This window comes from Podarcis bocagei (genome assembly GCF_964188305.1).
Source record: "Podarcis bocagei genome assembly, chromosome: 7".
In the NCBI taxonomy this organism is placed as follows: domain Eukaryota; kingdom Metazoa; phylum Chordata; class Lepidosauria; order Squamata; family Lacertidae; genus Podarcis; species Podarcis bocagei.
Genome location: NC_138132.1, coordinates 25,182,665 through 25,203,076, shown reverse-complemented (window position 1 = coordinate 25,203,076; position 20,412 = coordinate 25,182,665). Strand labels below are relative to the sequence as shown.

General features: G+C 45.6%; 1 long non-coding RNA gene across 1 annotated transcript; it reads right to left on the bottom strand.

The window, feature by feature from the left end:
- Nucleotides 1-10,711: 10,711 nt before the first annotated feature.
- LOC308591361 lies at nucleotides 10,712-11,876 on the bottom strand. Its single transcript, XR_014010141.1, has 3 exons — nucleotides 11,528-11,876; nucleotides 11,376-11,451; nucleotides 10,712-10,893 (listed from the first exon to the last, which is right to left on the bottom strand). It is a non-coding gene; the product is annotated as an uncharacterized lncRNA (long non-coding RNA).
- Nucleotides 11,877-20,412: the final 8,536 nt, after the last annotated feature.

The window sequence follows — 20,412 nt, the reverse complement described above, 5'->3', positions numbered from 1 at the left end:
CTTGTCAGACTTACCAATAATGGCTATAGAGATACCAACAGATATAACAATGTTAGCAAAGAGGAATAACTTATGGGTGTACACACTGGACACATTAACAGCACATGGGGGAAAGTTCAGTCGGTAGAACATGAGACCCTTAATCTCGGTTCGAGCCCCATATTGGGCAAAGGATTCCTGCAGTGCAGAGGGTTGGGCAAGATGACCCTCGCAGTCCCTTCCAACTCTATGATTCTATGGTCTCAGCCATCACTTAGCTTCAGTGAATGAAGCCCCTCTGAGCACTGCATCCTCAAAGCTATATAGCTGCCACCTTGGAAATAACATCATTTCATTTTTATCATTTTATTGTTGTTGTTGTTGTTGTTGTCGTCATCATCATCTATACCCCATCCATCTGGCTGGGTTTCCCCAGCCACTCTGGGCAGCTTCCAACAAAATATTAAAAATACAATAAAACATCAAACATTAAAAACCTCCCTAAACAGGGCTGCCTTCAGATGTCTTCTAAAAGTCAGATAGTTGTTTATTTCCTTGGCATCTGATGGGAGGCCATTCCACAGGGTGGGTGCCACTACCGAGAAGGCCCTCTGCCTGGTTCCGTTACTTCACTTGTCGCCTCAGAGGCCCTCAGAGCTGGACCTCAGAGTGATCGATTGGGGTGGAGATGCTCCTTCAGGTATACAGAGCAGCTGAGGAATGCAAAAGCCAGAATGTGTTGCCATGTAAATTTGAAAAAACCTCTGTTTGTTAATCACAGTAACAGGTATATTATGTTACTGATTAACTGGATCCTAAAAGGGATCTAGACCAAGCTTGCATGAAGTGCTGTTTGATCCTCTTACGACTACCTCTCTATCTATAAGACAAAATGCAAATATGCTGGTTTTGTTGATAAATTTTCTTACCCACAGGGCAGCATCTTCTTCTCTTCTTGTATATGGAGTACAAACCAGCCCTATAGAAAGACGAATGGGATTCTGCCAAAAGTGTTAGGCTGAAATGGTCTCTGGCTAGAAACAGCCTACTTTCCTGGATGCACAAGGCTGACCAAGAAGGGGGTATATGCATGCACACACACAAACAAGGAAGGGGCTTATGCACGTCCTCAGAAGACATGGACTTTGGGTGGGTAGGTTGACAGATGGACCAGCAGCCTGATCCAGACAGCAGCTGCTGCATCAACAAGAAGGATCAAAGGAATGCTTCTGACATGGTGTCCAGTCTGGTCTTCTGGACAATTCCCTCCAAACAGAGAGAAGGGATGAGTTTGCAGTGGAGGAGGAAAGGGATGAGCATGGCCTTTGGGGCAACAGCTTTGGGGAGGGGGGACATTTTGGCCCAGTCTAACCCATTTGGGTTTGACAGTAAGTTTAATTCTATTCATTCAGTGAGAGCCAGTGTGGTGCAGTGGTTAAGAGCGGTAGTCTCGTAATCTGGGGAACCGGGTTCGCGTCTCCGCTCCTCCACATGCAGCTGCTGGGTGACCTTGGGCCAGTCACACTTCTTTGAAGTCTCTCAGCCCCACTCACCCCACAGAGTGTTTGTTGTGGGGGAGGAAGGAAAAGGAAAATGTTAGTCGCTTTGAGACTCCTTAAAGGGAGTGAAAGGCGGGATATCAAATCCAAATCCAAATCCATTCAAGGCTCAATAGAAACTAAGGGTTTCTCTTTGTGGTAAATTTACCACCCTGGGGATTTGTTGAAGGGCAGGATAGAAATCCCTGAACCAAATAATGAAGCAACCCAACTATGATTTAAGTGCCAAAATAGCTCTGTGAGGAGCAGGAGGTGTATGGAGGAAATCCATCTCCATCTAGGACAGGGCTCAGCAACCGTTTTCAGCCGTGGGCCAGTCCACCGTCCCTCAGACCATGTGGTGGGCCGGACTATATGGGGGGGGGGGGAATGAACGAATTCCTATGCCCCACAAATAACCCAGAGATGCATTTTAAATAAAAGGACACATTCTACTCATGTAAAAGCACGCTGATTGGGCCGCATCCGGCCCACAGGCCTTAGGTTGCCTACCCCTGATCTAGGAAATGGGGCTTTGCTTAGAAACTCAAAACAAAATGCAGGAAATTGTTGCACCTTACAGGTGCACAATATTACCTAATCCCCTTTGTGATTAAGTGACTATCTACCTGAACTGAACTACTGACATTTGCAATAACTTTATTGCCTCCCTATAGCTTAAAATATGTCAGCTACCCTCCCCAGTGATTCCTGCTGATATGTCACTGCAACTGCAAGAGAGGTTTTTACAAATATAAATCACTGTTTGGCGTGTCTTTGAGAAAGATAGGAAACATGCTTTATACTGAGACAAGCCACTGGTCCATCTAACTCAGTATTGACTGACTGGCAGATGCTTCCCAGGGTTTCAAACGGGGAGCCAGACAGCCCTTGTTGTTGAAAATAATCTGGTAACTACCATAATGTTCTTCAGCAAATGAAGGGGAAACAATAGACATTGGTTTGACTTCTTCTGAGTTCTTGAGTTTTCCCAGCCATAGTTTACTGGGGACAGTGCTCCATTTAAAGCATGTTTAAAGCATGACTTCCACCAAAGAATACTAGGGGCTTTAGTTTATTAAGGGTGCTGGGAATTATAGCGCTGTGGGGGTAAACCACAGTTCCCAGGATTCTTTAAGGAAACCCTTGTGCTTTAAATGGATGGTGTGTATGCAACAATAAACTATGGTTGGGCAGTGTCCCCACTAAACTGTGGTGCAGCCACTGCAGCATATAGGAGAGGAGAGACTGGGGACTCCGGCACAATAGTAAAGAAACAGCAATTTGAATGTGCTATAAACATGCAACACCTGATGGCACCAGAGAGCAGGAAATTTTAAAATGTGATTTTCCATAGGGATTTCCCCCCCCCCTCTTGCTTTAACAATCTAATTTCTGACTTATTTATAGGGTCCCACCCCACCCGTATTTAGTTCCACCCTGGAACTACTGGTGATGAGGCACTGCATGGTTATTTTCAAAATACAACCAAGAGTCTTGTGGCATCTTAAAAGACTAGCCGATTATACATTTTGTCGATGAGAGGCCACATCATGTGATGCGTTGTCTTTAGTCTGTGTATAACATATGCAAGGATGTGCACGCGCACACATGCAGAAAAAGTTCTACGTTGTGGGGCAAGAAGGCCATGAAATGCAGGAGTCGCTGAGTCTGAAACATTTCATGCAAAGCTCAAATGTGTGCCGCACAAGCACAGGGATCGTTCACAAAGTCAGCAATGGGCAATACAGCAGTCTCCCTACCTTGGCCATGGCTGATTTAACCCTGGTTGTGGGAGGGAGAGCTTTGGTCTCAGTTGAGTCCTGAATGAATAGGATCAAACCTGCTGCTATATTTCAGCGCAGTTCCAGGCCTTGGTTATATTAATCTGACAGAGCGTGGATGATAACAGGGAAGGGAAGGGCTGCTCCCCACTGTAGAGAGGCCAGCAGTTCATAAATAAATGCATCTCATACATAAATGCATCACTCGGAGCAGCCACAGGCTCAGAGAGAGGAACACACAGACCAACCTCCCAAGGGAACAGACTGCAAGAGCGCACCAACTGCACCACTTCCCGCCCCCAACCGGGTTCATGCATAGCATTAGCTGTTTTCATTAACCCTTTCTGTTCTTTCCCCATCCCCCCTTTTAAAAAAAAAGATTTACAAGGCTCACATCTCTCTCTAGAGAATACTTCTTTTGTATCTGCCACCTGGAACTCCCATCTCTACCTGACAGGCAAGCAAGAAGAATGAGCTATTTAAGCAGCAGAGGCAATCAAGGGGTCTTGGGCGCATCAGGAAAAAGTCCTGGCCTTGCTATTGTTATTTTTATACACGTATCAAGGATCAGAAATCTGTGGCCTTCCAGATGTTGTTGCTCAGCTCCCCATCCGCCCCAGCTAACAGGCCCAATAGGCAAGGTTTTGGAGGGGAGATGGAGTCAGAGAGAACCTGGAAGACCACAGATTCTTCACCCTTGGTGCATGTCTATTCCCTGCCATTTAACCTGTGTAGACAGCCTCCCAAGCTGACTTGCTTACAAGCTTCACGTTGCAGCAAAAAAAAAAAAACCTACAAAGGAGTATTGTTCCACCTTAAAGATGAACACCTTCATTTATTGTGGCATCAGATAGTCACCTTCAAATATCTGAAGAGCTGTCGCATGGAAGATGGAGTGAGCTTGTTTCCTCCTGCTCTGGTGGGTAGGACCCAAAACAATAGATTCACGTTACAAGAAAGGAGATTCCAATGAAACATTAGGAAGAACTTTCTTATGGTAAGTGTGTTGAGTAGTGGAACAGACTCCCATGAGAGGTGGTGAACTCTTCATTCATTGGAGAGTTTTACACTGAGGTTGGATGGCTGTCAGGGATTGCTGTGATTCCTGCATTGCAGGGGGCTGGATTAGATGATCCTTGGGGTCCCGTCCAACGCTGCACTTCTACGTGTTGGATGTGATACATAAGTAGCAGTCAAGTACAACATTCCTTGTTTTCCTAGAGTGGACATGCAGGGGAATGTTTGGTCCAGCCAGTCAAAAACTTCCTGTTTCCTCCTGGCTGGGACATACTTCCTTTGCATGTAACTAGAGGTGGGCATGACCTTTCCTACCCAGGTATAATAATAATAATTTATAATTTATACCTCGCCCATCTGGCTGGGTTTCCCCAGCCACTCTGGGCGGCTTCCAACAGAATATTAAAATACAATAACCTATTAAACATTAAAAGCTTCCCTTAAAAGGGCAAGGCATTCAGCACACCCCCTCTCTTTGACTTCCTCTTTTTCCATCTTCATTTCATCGTGTGAACTGCAGTGACTGCCAGTCTGCAGTCACTGGGATTAACACCCATATGGGGTAGATCCACATGTACATACAGTGGTACCTCAGGTTAAGAACTTAATTCATTCTGGAGGTCCATTCTTAACCTGAAACTGTTCTTAACCTGAGGTACCATTTTAGCTAATGGGGCTGCCGCCACTGCCGCCACAATTTCTGTTCTCATTCTGAAGCAAAGTTCTTAACCCGAGGTACTATTTCTGGGTTAGTGGAGTCTGTAACCTGAAGCGTCTTTAACCAGAGGTACCACTGTATTTGCAAGTAAGTCTGCCTTCAGGGATCCAACTGTGAACTGACGATGTGAGTAAACTTCTTTTATATACTTTACACAAGATTGTGGTGTGTTTATTCTTTTAAGAGGGATAAAAGGGAACTTTCCAGGAACCAAACAAGCTTGCAACCAGCTACCCACTGCAAGTTTAAAAGGGGAATGTAAAACTCTGCTAAGGTATAGAACTTACTAGCGCAAGTTAGAAAGGATATTAATAAACAGTATATCTTCTCCTGCCTCCCTGAACATTCCCACATGATGCTATGTTAAACTTTCATAGACTCAAGCCCACTTCATCAGATGTATCTTATGCCACACACACAAAAATCAATTTGTTAGACTTGAAGGTGCCACAAGGCTCTTTGGTTGACTTTTGTTTACAAGTATTCCTTTTGAGGCAGTCATTTGATTTATCAGACGTTAGTCACTTTCCCCTCACTTGAATGCCTGCCACTTCCTCTCATATTGCATCTTAAGATGGTGACCAGATGCAGGCTCCATGGCTTCCGTATCAGCCTACTTGCTCCCTTCTCTTCTCTCCTCTTTGTTTGCCATCTAGGCCTGATGAAGAGTTCTGAAAAACTCAGAGGCTCACACCCCGTTTTGTGATGTTTGGGTGATGAAAGCATACCCCTCCACTGTCCCGATTAAATCAGGACACCCAGGTTTGGACAGCATGTGAAAGTACTGTTCTGGTGCAGATTCTGGAAGTCTTCAAACCCATTTGCACTTCATTAGGCACCTTTAGGCACCAGGCAAAAACGTTCGTCTTTAAGTTGCCATTAGTAGCACACGCAGCTTGCGGACCTAGAATCATAGAATCATAGAATCATAGAGTTGGAAGAGACCACAAGGGCCATCGAGTCCAACCCCCTGCCAAGCAGGAAACACCACCAGAGCACTCCTGACATATGGTTGTCAAGCTTCTGCTTAAAGACCTCCAAAGTAGGAGACTCCACCACACTCCTTGGCAGCAAATTCCACTGTCGAACAGCTCTTACTGTCAGGAAGTTCTTCCTAATGTTTAGGTGGAATCTTCTTTCTTGTAGTTTGGATCCATTGCTCCGTGTCCGCTTCTCTGGAGCAGCAGAAAACAACCTTTCTCCCTCCTCTATGTGACATCCTTTTATATATTTGAACATGGCTATCATATCACCCCTTAACCTCCTCTTCTCCAGGCTAAACATGCCCAGCTCCCTTAGCCGTTCCTCATAAGGCATCGTTTCCAGGCCTTTGACCATTTTGGTTGCCCTCCTCTGGACACGTTCCAGTTTGTCAGTGTCCTTCTTGAATTGTAGTGCCCAGAACTGGACACAGTACTCCAGGTGAGGTCTGACCAGAGCAGAATACAGTGGCACTATTACTTCCCTTGATCTAGATGCTATACTCCTATTGATGCAGCCCAGAATTGCATTGGCTTTTTTAGCTGCCGCGTCACACTGTTGGCTCATGTCAAGTTTGTGGTCAACCAAGACTCCTAGATCCTTTTCACATGTACTGCTCTCAAGCCAGGTGTCACCCATCTTATATTTGTGCCTCTCATTTTTTTTGCCCAAGTGCAATACTTTACATTTCTCCCTGTTAAAATTCATCTTGTTTGTTTTTGCCCAGTTCTCTAATCTGTCAAGGTCGTTTTGAAGTGTCATCCTGTCCTCTGGGGTGTTAGCCACCCCTCCCGGAATAACACCCAGAATAAGAGAACGAGAAGAACATACGTTTAAAGAAGACTGGAAAATATTTATCGAATATATGGGGGGAAATTGTGTGCACTTGAAAATGTTGGCAGCATTCAGATAAATTCAACAGTGAAAATAATTTTTTAAGGAATGTAATAATGGAATACTTAATGGTTTAGTTTATATAAAATATGCAGGAATCTATGATATGCAAAGTGAACCATGGAAAGAGAAAAAGGGAAGGTTTTGATATGTTGAGGTTGTTTAAATGAATATTCTAAATTGTAAAACAGAAAATTTAATTAAAAAGTATATATCTATAAAGCAAAATGATATTTTTTTAACCAGGCCTTTGGCTGACATCCAATGCCCTTTTAAAATATTGGGGGGGGGGGTCTTGGGGTTTTTTGTTTTTATTTTGATTATGTATTCTGCCTTTTTATATTGTGATTTTATCTTGTGAACCGCCCTGAGACCTGAGAGTATAGGGCAGTATACAAGTTTAATCTATTATCATTATCATTATTACTATACCTTTAAAGCAGTATTGACTCACTTTAAACAATCATGGCTTCCTCAAAAGCATAATGGGAACTGCAGGTTCTTAAGGGTGTTGACAGTTGTCAGGAAATGCCTATTTCTCTCACAGAGCTACAATTCTCAAGAGTGGTTCAACAATCCTCTTCCCAGGGGGACTCTGGTATTGTAGCTCTGTGAGGTAGGGATGCCATATTTCCAAATTTGAAAACCCGGACACAAAAGTTGTTGGTCGATTTGCAAAAATTCTGCCCGAATGCCATTTCCCTAGGCTCTTGTCTGGGAATTTCCGGACGTATGGCAGCCCTATGTAAGGGAAATCGGGGTCTCTTGACAACTCTCACCGCTCTTCACAAACTACAGTTCCCAGGAAGCTTTCAGAGAAGCCGTGGCTGTTTAAAGCGGGGAACTACTGCTTTCTTCCTGGCCAACAGGGGTACATTTTTATATTTCTTTAAAGGTTCTCTGTAAAATAAAATTTAAAAAATTGTAGTAAGGTAAGGGGTCCCTCTGCTGGTTGGCTTTGGAAGCACACGTTGTGGTTACGATCAAGATGAGAACTCTGCATAAGACATGGCTGAGTACACACACCCCATAGAGTTAAAGCGTGTGGCTTCCCCCAAAGAATTATGGGGACTGTAGTTTGTTAAAGGAACTGGGAATTATACTTCTGTAATGGGTAAAGTACAGTTCCAATGAAGCCATATCCTTTCAATGCAACTATTTGCATAAGGAGCCTTCCTTTGGGCTGTACCCCAAGTTAGAGTAAATATACTGATAAACAGATTGGTAGCTTATCAGCAGACCTTATCTGCTGATAAGCAGATCTGTAGTGACGGGTGCTTCCTCCTCCCACACAGGATTTTTCTGGGGAAATTGTCTTTTTCATTTGTGACATGATAAGACAGCCTCCAGGGACATGGGTGGCACTGTGTGTTAAACCACAGAGCCTAGGACTTGCCGATCAGAAGGTCGGCGGTTCGAATCCCCGCAACGGGGTGAGCTCCCATTGCTCGGTCCCTGCTCTTGCCCACCTAGCTGTTCGAAAGCACGTCAAAGTGCAAGTTGATAAATAGGTACCACTCCGGCGGGAAGGTAAACGGCGTTTCTGTGCGCTGCTCTGGTTTGCCAGAAGTGGCTTAGTCATGCTGGCCACATGACCCAGAAGCTGTCTGCAGACAAACGCTGGCTCCCTCAGCCAGTAAAGCGAAATGAGTGCCGCAACTCCAGAGTCGGCCACGACTGGACCTAATGGTCAGGGGTCCCTTTACCTTTAAGACAGCCTCCATTTAAGGAACGGCCAATTGCTTTAAAAGCAGGAGCAAATTAGGAGCAGGATCCTCTGAAAAATTTGGCAAATAAGGCAGCGTGAGTGCACAGCAAAAGTCTCATCTAGAAGAAACCCCAAGTGTTTGCTCACTGAAGACTTTCACTGGCAGAGGATGGATTTTGCATTATCGCAAGCAGCCCGTATAATTACTTCGGTGACCGTGGGAAAAGCCAATCTGTGCAGCAACCTAACACTTGACGAATTAAATATTAGAACTTTGCATTGTGGACTAGAGTTAGATTCTATCCTCTGGACTTTTCTTTGCTTTTCAGTTTCAGAATAAAGTAGCATGTTTGCTTGCTTGCAGCAAGAAGTAAGAAGTAACGTGAAAATGTCAAGTGTTCTGTAAAAATATCCATCCTACGTTATCCTTTCCTCTTTTAAAGCACTTCCTAAACTTACAAAATGGCTGTATTTCCTTCTTTTTCTTGAAAATTCCGAGTGCACAGAGAACGTGGAATGCTTACATTTTCAAAATGGATTGATGCAGGCTTGGGGAGAGCAGATCCATCAAAATGCAGTATTTATGTGGAATATAAATACATCATATATACATGGTTTCACAAGACAGCAGCTGGAGTGCATTGGGAGCATGTGCAGAGCCTGAGATTGTCTACGCCTGGATAGGAGGCCTCAAGTGAACATCATGGATACTATCTTGAAGAAGTGAGTTGTAAATGTGTGTCACCCTTGTAGTGATTTAGAGACATTTCCTTGCAGGAAACATTGGAATGAGAGTTTAGAGATGATCCCTGGAGAATAGTGCAAGCAGGCTATAGAGCCTGACTGGCTGAGAGGGCTCCAGCGAAAACCACTTGTTTTAACTTCTGCTTAATAAACCCTTGTAACCTCTTGCCTCAAGATACTGAACCCACACTTATCATAAGCGGAGGCCACAAGCCTTCCAAAGCTGTACAGCTTTCTTCTGCCTTGTAGCAGCTAGTGGTACCTCAGATTAAGAACTGAATTCATTCTGGAGGTCCGTTCTTAACCTGAAACTGTTCTTAACCTGAAGCACCACTTTAGCTAATGGAGCCTCCTGCTGCCGCCATGCCGCTGCCATGCGATTTCTGTTCTCATCCTGAAGCAAAGTTCTTAACCCGAGGTACTATTTCTGGGTTGACGGAGTCTGTAACCTGAAGCGTCTGTAACCCGAGGTACCACTGTACTGTGGACAAGAAATAACTGTGGCCTGGTCCCAATTTAGCAACGGAACCGCCAGCATCAGAACTCTTGCAGCTGTCATCCAACCTGCAAATGTTTGGGAATGTTGCAGGAAAGAGACCGGGGAACCTCAGGGCCCAGGGCCAAATGTGGCCCTCCAGGCCTCTCTATGTGGCCCTTGGGACTTGCTCTAGGCAACACCTCCTCCTCAGTCCCCATTCCTGGTTGGAATGTGTCCTTGCAACTGCAATAATGCCTCTTGTTTCTTTGGAGGAAAGACGTGTGCATATAAACCAGAGCTTTCCAGACTTTTCTTGTTGGTGAAACACTTTTTACACATGCATCATTTCACGATGCAGTAATTCAGTTTTCCTAGCAAACTGGAGGTTAAACTAACCCCTTTCCAGCGCGGGGAGCATTCATGTGACACACACTTTGGAAAGTTCCAATATAAACCTCTTGTTGTGTATGGGGTGTTAGGGGTTAAACTACCTCTGGGGTAGTTTGTCTGCCTTTGCTCCCCACCCTGTGCTCAGCTCTCACCTGTGGCTCCGAGAAGCCGTCAGCATGTGACAATGGCCACATCCCAAGAAACAGCTTTGACTGGCTGGCTAAACCAGGTGAGGGGAGCCGGTGGGTCTTAAACCCTAGGTGAGTTTGGGACTTCCCCTGCATGCAGAGACAGACACTGGCGGATTGAGCAGACAAGACCAACAGTGGGTCCAACAGTCGAGGAAGTGGTTATTGCACATGCTGTAGAGGGAAGTGATGATGATGATAATGATGATGATGATGATGATGATGATGATGATGATTTATACCCCGTCCATCTGGCTGGGTCTCCCCAACCACCCTGGGCAGCTTCCAACAAAGTACAGTGGTGCCTCGCAAGACGAACGCCTCGCAAAACGAAAAACTCGCAAGACGAAAGAGTTTTCCGTTTTTGAGTCGTTCCGCAAGACGAATTTCCCTATGGGCTTGCTTCGCAAGAAGAAAGCCCATAGGGAAATCTCCGGGGACCTCTTTTAAAATGCTGGCGGTCGGGAGCAAAGACTTTCACCCACTGCCAGCCTTCAGAAGAGGTCCTGGACCTCTTCTGAAGGCCGGCAGGGGGCAAAAGTCTTTGCCCCCCCCCTGCCTTCCCGGGACAGCGGAGACTTCTCCGCTGTCCCGGGCGATCTTAAAATGCTGGCGGGCGGCAGCGAAGCTTTCGCTGCCGACCCCCAGCATTTTAAAAGCCCCTGGGGCAGCGGAGACTTCTCCGCTGTCCCGGGCGATCTTAAAATGCTGGCGGGCAGCAGCGAAGCCTTCACTGCCGACCCCCAGCATTTTAAAAGTCCCCGGGGCAGCAGAGACTTCTCCGCTGTCCCGGGCGATCTTAAAATGCTGGGGGGCGGCAGCGAAGCCTTCGCTGCCACCCGCCAGCATTTTAAAATCGCCCCGGGACAGCGGAGGCTTTGCTGCCGCCCGCCAGTATTTTAAAATCGCCCCGGGACAGCGGGGGCTTTTAAAATGCTGGCGGTCGGCAGCAAAACGCTCCTGTCCCCAGAGCTTGCGGGGCGGGAGGTGGGGAGAAGGGCTTTTCTTCCCACCGCCAGCCTTCAGAACAGCCTTCTGAAGGCTGGTGGTGGGAAGAAAAGCCCTTCTCCCCCCCCCCCCAGCCTTCAGAAGAGGTCGGGGGACAGACTGTCCCCGGACCTGGTCTGAAGGCGGTTTCCATAGGAACGCATTGATTGATTTTCAATGCATTCCTATGGGAAACCGTGCTTCGCAAGACGAAAAACTCGCAAGAAGAAAAAACTTGCGGAACGAATTAATTTCGTCTTGCGAGGCACCACTGTATTAAAATACAGTGGTCTGTTAAACGTTAAAAGCTTCCCTAAACAGGGCTGCCTTCAGATGTCTTCTAAAAGTCTGGTAGTTCTTCTTCTCTTTGACATCTGGTAGGAGGGTGTTCCACAGGGCGGGTGCCACTACTGAGAAGGCCCTCTGCCTGGTTCCCTGTAATTTGGCTTCTCGCAGTGAGGGAACAGCCAGAAGGCCCTCAGCGCTGGACCTCAGTGTCCAGGCAGAAAGATGGAGGTGGAGAGGGGCAGATGTGGCTCATCAACCTGGGAAGGTAGCCCACCTAGGAGAACTCTGATCCTAAACCTCTGCTGCCTTGCAGAATATCTTGGGAGGGAGGGCGGAGAGAAAAGGCTAGGGAATTTACCCTACACAAATCCAGAGTGAACACCCTAAAACAGCTGGATGGCACCTTAGGAGTTCCTTCCAGCAACTCCTGAAGCCAAGCTGGTGCCAAACATATTGCTCTGCTTTCCTTTGGGTCACATCAGCGAGGCCGAGAAGGAGGTATTGTCCTCTGGGCAGCCCAGGATCTCCACACACACTGCTCAGGCTTGCACTCCAGGAAGCTCCCTTTGGTGCTGCTAATGCAGCGCTTTGACTTCACCCCTGGAGGCACACTCCATTGTCTCTCCAGACAGGCAGTTGCCGACAACCACCACCACAAGTGTTTTATTGCGTGGCTGGAATACTGGACAAAGGTCCATTGCCCAAGGGTCAGATCCATTGCTCTGCCCACGTTTGCCTCTGACTCTGCCCTCCACTGTAATGCAGCTACCAGATGGTTTGCAGCTCTTGGGCTGAAAAATGTTTCCCATTCCTGATAGAAGTCCATCCAACCATGCATTATTATTTAGGTTCATCAGGGCTTTAAACCAAAGAGAACCAGCCAACAACTTTGCAAAAGGATGGCGGGTGGGAGAGGCTTGAAGGTTAGCCTGTTTGTTAGGAAATTCAGTGCGATGGGCAGGTTGCAGAGCAGGTGGCTGAGCTGGGAGGCGGCAGAACCACCTGACAACACGGTGGCCTTGCCAAGCCACACGGCGCTTCTAGCAAAATGCCTGCAAAGTGCTTCCGCTCCACTAGCGTATACAAGCTGGGGCAAACGAGAGCAGTGGCATGAAGCAGCAATACTGTTGCACCTGCAGAATTTTAAGACAGCCATACCTTTTCCTTTCCAATCAGTGCAGGTCCACAGCTTTCTATTGAAACTCCGTAACTTTTCATGCCACAAATGTTCCACTGGAGCGTCTATTGCCCTACCTTCATTGTTTTTCTTACACAAGAGCACCCCCTGCAGATATCAGTGGAATAATACCGGGGAAGCATCCATAGGCATAGCCAGGATTAATTTTAGCGGGGTAGGCTTTATGTTGGGGGCGGGGGCAGAACGAAGATCTGTGATACAATTGGTCAGTTAGCTAAGTATTTTTATTTATTTCTTTGATTGGGAGGGGGAGCTGCCCATGGAAGCATCATAGAAGAACTAAAAAAGTATGGATGGATTGTCCAGTCCAAATCTGCTAAAAAGATAAAGGACCCCTCACAGTTAAGTCCAGTCACAGATGACTCTGGGGTTGCGACGCTCATCTCACTTTACTGGCCGAGGGAGCCGGTGTTTGTCCGCAGACAGTTTTTTCCGGGTCATGTGGCCAGCATGATTAAGCCGCTTCTGGTGCAATGGAACATCGAAACCAGAGCAGCACACAGAAATGCCATTTACCTTCCCGCTGGAGCGCAACCTATTTATCTCCTGGCACTTTTGGGGGCGTGCTTTCGAACTACTAGATTGGCAGGAGCAGGGACCAAGCAACGGGAGCTCACCCTGTCGCAGGGATTCGAACAGCCGACCTTCTGATCAGCAAGCCCAAAAGGCTCAGTGGTTTAGACCAGTGTTTCCCAACCTTTTTTGGGCAAAGGCACACTTGTTTGATGAAAAAAATCTCGAGGCACACCACCATTACAGCCCCGTGACGTCAGCGCGCAGCGTCACGCCGGGAGGGACGCACGAAAGTGTAAGTTTCAATTTTTTCCCTCCCCCTTGCTGGGGAACCTCCAAGCTTTGGGGGTGGGGGGGGGAGGAGGCAGCAAAGCGAGGCAGGAAGGAGAGCGCGGCTTGGCTGGGTGAGCTTTGGCAGGGGCAGGGAATGAGAGCCGCGAGGCGGGCGCTGCGGACGGAGGCGCTGCCCGCCGAGCTCGCAGGCAGCCAGGCAGGCAGATGGCGAGAGCCCCGCGCTGGGCGGCCTCTCCTCGCCGCCGCCGCCCCGCCTCTCGCCGCCCGCCTCCCTCCAGGCAACATCTCGCGGCACACCAGGCAACATCTCGCGGCACACTAGTGTGCCGCGGAACAGTGGTTGGGAAACACTGGTTTAGACCACAGCGCCACCCACGTCCCATCCAAATCAGCTACTAACACACTATTCTTGTATCAGTGAGTTGTTGCAGAATACGCCTTCAAAAAAGCAAGGACCAGTCTGGAGGGGCCCCAAGACAGACTAGAGCAAGTTGAGTTCATTGTAGCTGCTGCAAGCACAACTAGTGGAGGAGAACTGAAAAGGCAACCACTCACTTCACCTCTTTGAGCAAGGATGAGGAAACTGCAGCTGTTCGGCTGCTGTTGGGCTACAGCTACATCCTTGACCTTTGAACAAGCTGGCTGGGGCTGATGGGAGTTAGAGAGTCCTGAAAGACCAAAGGTTTCCCATCCTAGAACATGTGAACTTAGTTACTTCCCACCCTAGAAAGACAAGACATGAGCGTCAATCTCACCCTGATTTAAAGCTGTAGAAGCATCCAGAGTTAGCTCTGCACAGGGGAAGATTTTATCAGCATCTGCACCATTCCCAGCCATGATTTTCATAACCAAGCAGCGACTCGAGATGACATTCTCAGTTAATCTGTGGCGGTGGTCAGAGGAATCCCCAGCAGAATGGAGTTTACCGAGATTGTCAGAACACACTCAGAGTATCCTGCTTTCTTTACCTGAGGAGAAGGGCAAGATTGTTTTCTCCCTGACTAAAAGCTGTAGAAGGGGGAGTAAGAGCTTGCACTTCCATGCTGTTGGAGCCCATCACCCAACCAGTATGGCCTGTGCCAGGAATGAGGGGTACTGTAGTCCACCTAGAAAGTCACAGGCTCTCCATCTCGACCACAGAAAGGTCTGCAGAGATACAGAAAACAGTTGTGGGACTCAACCAAAAAAAGAGAGCATAAAACTTGTTTCAATCAATATATGCAAGTCCAAACCATGACTTTGCTAAGCAAGGATCTAGATCTGATGATAGGCAAAAGCTGAAAAATGAATCTGGCTCTTTAAAGAAGTTAGTTCACGATGAATACACTGAAGTTGCAAGAACTACCAAATCATTTTGCTTTGCCGTGTTTGCAATATTAAAAAAATGGCCATTCAAAAGGTTTTTATATGAATCTTCACTGATGTAGCTCAGTTGGCAGAGCACATGCTCTGCATGCAAACAGTCCAAGGTTCAACCCCCAGTTTCTCCAGGTGGGACTGGGAATGCATCCTGCTGGAAACCCTAAAGTGCCACTGGAATCCTAACCCCGCATAGTGAGTCAGTGTGAACCACACTGGGCTACGTGGACCAATCGTCTGACTTGGCATAAGGCAAGTGTCTATTGCCTGTCACAGAACATGGTAGAATGTTGGGCACTAGCTTTGAGAGCCAGTGTGGCATAGTGGTTAGGATGTTGGACTAGGACCTGGGAGACCAGGGTTCGAATCCTCAGCCATGTGGCTCACTGGGTCACCTTGGGCCAGTCATTCACTCTCAGCCTAACCTGAGGGTTGTTGTGAGGGTACAATGGAAATATGTACGTCACCTTGGAAATATAAATGCAGTAAATACCGTATTTTTCGTTCTATAACACGCACCCGACCATAACACGCACATAGTTTTGAGAGGAGGAAAACAAGAAAAAAAATATTCTAAATGAAACGGTTGATGTATGATTTTTGTGGTTCATGCTGCGGCCACAGACATGTGATCTGACGGTGAGTTTGGGGTAGCCCAATGCAAAAATCCTGAGGATCCATGTGGATCCATGCTTTGTAACCATGTTTTTGCACCATTGTGGCTCCAGGCAACAGTGGGTGCGTGATTTTTTTGGTGCAGGCTGTAACCATGGATCCTCTGCTCACGACTGCAGCAGATCCCCCTGTCATCCGTAGGCATTCGCTCCATAACACGCACAGACATTTCCCCTTACTTTCTAGGAGGAAAAAAGTGAGTGTTATGGTGCAAAAAATACGGTATGTAAATATGATCATTTCGGTTGCCCTTTTCTGAATCTTTTCCAGCTCCACAATACCTTTTTCAGGTGAGGCAACAAGAACGGTATGCAGTATTCAAAGTGTGGCCACAACATAGTTTTTTTTACAATAGTATTAGGTTATTGGTAGTGTTATTTTCAATTCCTTTCCTAATTAAACTTAACATGGAATTTAAGGTTTCCACATCATTTTTGAATCATCTACTATAACCCCAAGGTCTTGTCCCTGGTCAATCACCACCAGAGCCTATGTGGTTCAAGTAAAACTACGATTTTTTTTTGAACCTTGATATTTATCACTTTATGCTTGTTTACAATAAATTGCATTTGCCATTTTACTGCCCGTTCACCCAGCTCCAAAGATATCCTTTTGGAACTTTTCACAATTCCATTTTTGCTTTAACCCACTTTGAACAATTGGCACTGGCAGCTAACCTGTCTTACCTCACTGCCCACCCCTAATTCGAGATCATTTAGGAACAAGTGTCCCAATATAAATCCTTGGATAAGGCTCTCCATTTCTACATACCTCCATTGGGAGAACTGTCCATTTATTCCTACCCTCTGCTTCCTGTTTCTTAAACAGTTATTGATCGTAAGAGGACTTCTTCCTCATACACCTTGGCTGCTAAACTTAGTAGTCTTTGAGGTACTTTATCAAATGCTTTTTGAAACTCTAAGTATTGACTGGATCTCTTCTATTTATATGCTTTTGGACACTCTCAAAGAACAAAAAGGTTAGTGAGGCAGCACTGCAGAAGCCATGCTTCAGCAAGACGACTTCTTTTGTATGCTTGGCAATTCCATCTTTAGCCATGCTTTCCACCACTTCCCCCAGAGAAACATCAAGCTAACTGGCTTGAAATTTCCCATATTTCCCTCTAATACCTTTTTTAAAATTGGTGTTACTCTGGCCTAACCAGTCCTCAGGCACAGACACTGATCCTAAGGACGACTGCTTTAAAAAGTTAACAAAATGACTCCACTCCACAAATATAAGCACGCATACACAACTTACATAAAAAGCTGGGGTGGGGGTCATCAGGAATGGGGCTATCTGTGGAAGCCTCAGCATTATTTAGTTCTATGTGAATGCCATTAGAACTGGTTGGTACCCTAGCTGGTAGATGTTAGGGCTCTAGTAAAAAATAAAGCGGATGCACAGCAAATCTGAGGTCTCCCCAGAAAGTGGTTCTTCATGGTTTCAGAGAGAAGCCCTATCTGGAGATGCCAAGTGTTGAACCCGGCACCCTTTTGCATGCAAAACCTTTGCTCCACTACCAAGTTACAGCTCTTTGCTCTCACACACTAAAAGTATGAACAAGTATGACCAAGCTACGATTCCAAAGGATGACTGAGCTAGATGGAAATACTTGTCTTTATAATGTACAGTCAGATAATGCTTTTGAACAAACGGCCTAACGGAAAATGCATTTCTCTGTTAAAGGGAACACACTACTTAAGAAAAATCAACTTTATCTTATGAGGTCACCCTGATCCCCATCCCTGGCTGAGGCTAGCATAGGTGGATGGGGAGGGAAAGTCAGCCTGTTTTGCTTTAAACACACAACCCACTCTACGGCTAAGTGCTCCATTTGATGTTCAAATTGAATTCTGAAAAACCACAAATAAGCGAGAACATCTGCTACCAGCAGCAATACAAAGCAAGTCTAGAAGAGGCTACAAGGAGCAGAAGATTAAAGTCTCTTTTGCCTTAGATCCAAAAAAACTTCCATGTACTTGTGAGCCATGGCCACCGATATATCCCCCAGTCTCACTTCACGGGACCTATTTCACATGTCCTACCTGCCATTTCCGTTCCAGCAACCTTGGCAACTACCCTGCAGTGGAGGTTTCACCCGCAAGTCTGGCTACGAATAATTAAAAAAGATCTCTGAAAAAGAGCCAGCATGCGGCATATGCAGGGCTATCTCTGTGTTAACACGTATGAATTTTATTTGTGGGGGCTTATTCTATAATTTATAAGGTTGCACTCTTTGCTCAGTTATGATTCATAGATTTAAAAACCTTCCGAGTGACCAAAAAGTGTATTTGATAAACGGGTATTATTATTTTTTTTTAAAGAGCAGCATTTCTAAAAACTGCAAATAGCAAGGATCACCTTAAGAAAAAAGGATCCTCCTTCCGCTCCAGCACAGAAGGTAATGAATGGTTCTTCAATGCACTCTCTAAAAACGAAGTGTGATTTTTTTCTATCGCTTTTTTCTTCCTTTATATGCAAACTGAATCTACTAGAACTCTGGTAAAAAAAAATTTTAATCATGCAACAGCTCTAAGTATATTTTGCTGTTGCAGCAACACCAACAAACAACTAGAAATTTTTCTCTGCCTTCCACCCCATCTCTATTTACACACATGCCCATTAAACCTTTGCAGTCCAGGAAACTCAAATTGCCCAATGTTAATTTCTGCACTTGTGTACTGCAACAGCAGAATATGCATACCACCCTGTTCATATGCAGGGATCTATCCTGAGTTTTGGAAGCCTTTTTAAAAATAAAAATCAGAGTCCAGTTCTCCATCATAATGGACAAAACAATATTCAAAATCTGCAGTATTGTCATGCACAACTTTTGTTTGTACAGTATATACTGTGCCTGCCTAAAGAGCAGCACTCCACACACATTCAAATCAAGGTCCATGTTTGCAAAGACGTGGGTATTTAGTGCCATACACAACTAAGTGATGTCATGTTCAGAATTTTGCAGACGTTGGGAGGACAACAAAGTATATGCAATTAAATGGAACACATACCGAAAAGGTATCCTTTCTAGAACATTAAGCAACTATACCTGGGGTATTCCAAAGCATCTGGAGGGTAACTGCCATTAGCCCCAGCTATCATGGCCATGTTGGCTGGGGCTGATGGGAGTTGTCGTCCAAAATATCTGGAAAGCATCAGTTGGCAAAGGCTTGCCTAAAGGGAATGCCCTTTGCAAAACCACTAACGCAACAAGAAATTCAATGTCTTTTAGCCACAAGTGGCAGAGACATTTTGAGTACTGTGAATTGCTTTAGCTGGTTAAGAGTTGGAGATTCAAAGCTAATATGAATCTCCTCTTTGCATCTTTTATTAGGCCTAAAAAGGACAAACCATAAGAAGTGTTATATAGCTCTATGGTCTGGCAAGGCCATGATATCTACCTGCAGCAAAGTTGCTGCATTTATTCATTTATTAAATTTATATCCGGCCCAGGGTGGCAAGAAGGTCTAAATTAGCGCTTGGTGGTGAAATAACTTTGTTCTTCCTCTGCTCCTGCAAACACTGCCGGGGAACAAGTCAAGATTTGGTTTGTCCAAACCGAGGCTCATGGTATGTTTCACTTCAAAGAAACCATGAGCTTAATTTTGAGACTGACAAATACACAGAGGCAAAGCAAGGGGCAGCGTGTTAAAAATGAATGAGGTAAGTCAGAAGTATAGACCTTTGTTTGCCTCTGTATCCTTGTGAAGCACACCCAAAAACATGCAGTGAAAGATCAAAGGAAAATGGACAGGGCATTTTTTTCGTTCCTTTAATTTTGAAAACTGAACATCTAGGTGGCCACATTCTCTCCCACCACTCGCAGCCCTTCAATTGCAAGGTCTTATGTGGTAAGTGTCCCCTTTTATTCTAGCTCAATTACCCATTGTTAAGACCTGTTTATATAGCACTTTGAGCAGAATAGTCTACAACCTGTGGGTTCATTTCTGTTCAATTGCTATTGACTTGGTCAAATTTCTGCAAATTTTTACATGAACAGTCATGCATATATTGTTGGGTCTTTTAAACATGTCACCTGAGCCAATCGACTGCATGGAACAGAAGTCTGGGCTAATGAGAAAAGAGGAAATGTTGTTTGTCTAGACAAAAAGCTTACAGAGGTCACATTAGTACTAAACACAAGCTCTCACATAATTTTACAGCCTCGGTCGTATTTGGCCTGAACTTTCGTCATTATTTCTGTCGTATCATCTCAATCCTAATGAAGTCCCTTTGTCCTTCATCCCCTACTGAAACTTACTTAAACAGGTATTACTTAATCCTAGCATTGTTCTACTTGTCAATTTGGTCCAGCTGCAATATGCTGACAATGAACCTCAGCAATTCAGATAACACCTCAAACCTGGGATAGCTCCCCCCCCCCCCCGGAAAACAAGAGTTTGCTAACGTAGGCAGGAATGCCCCATACCACCAAACAAATCATCCCCCAATATTAGAGACCACTGTGATGTAAAGCAGGTCTGCAATTACAAACACCTGGCCTGTAAAAGGAGACCTCATAAATGCTACTTGCTTTAGAGTAGGGATCACCTTTGGTGTTAAGATAATAGTCAGGCAGTAACTCCCTGAGAAGGGAATTCTTAAAATGAGAAAGACCAGAACTAGCCAATGAACTAGAGGCTGGAAAGCCTCACTGAAGTTCATCACACCTG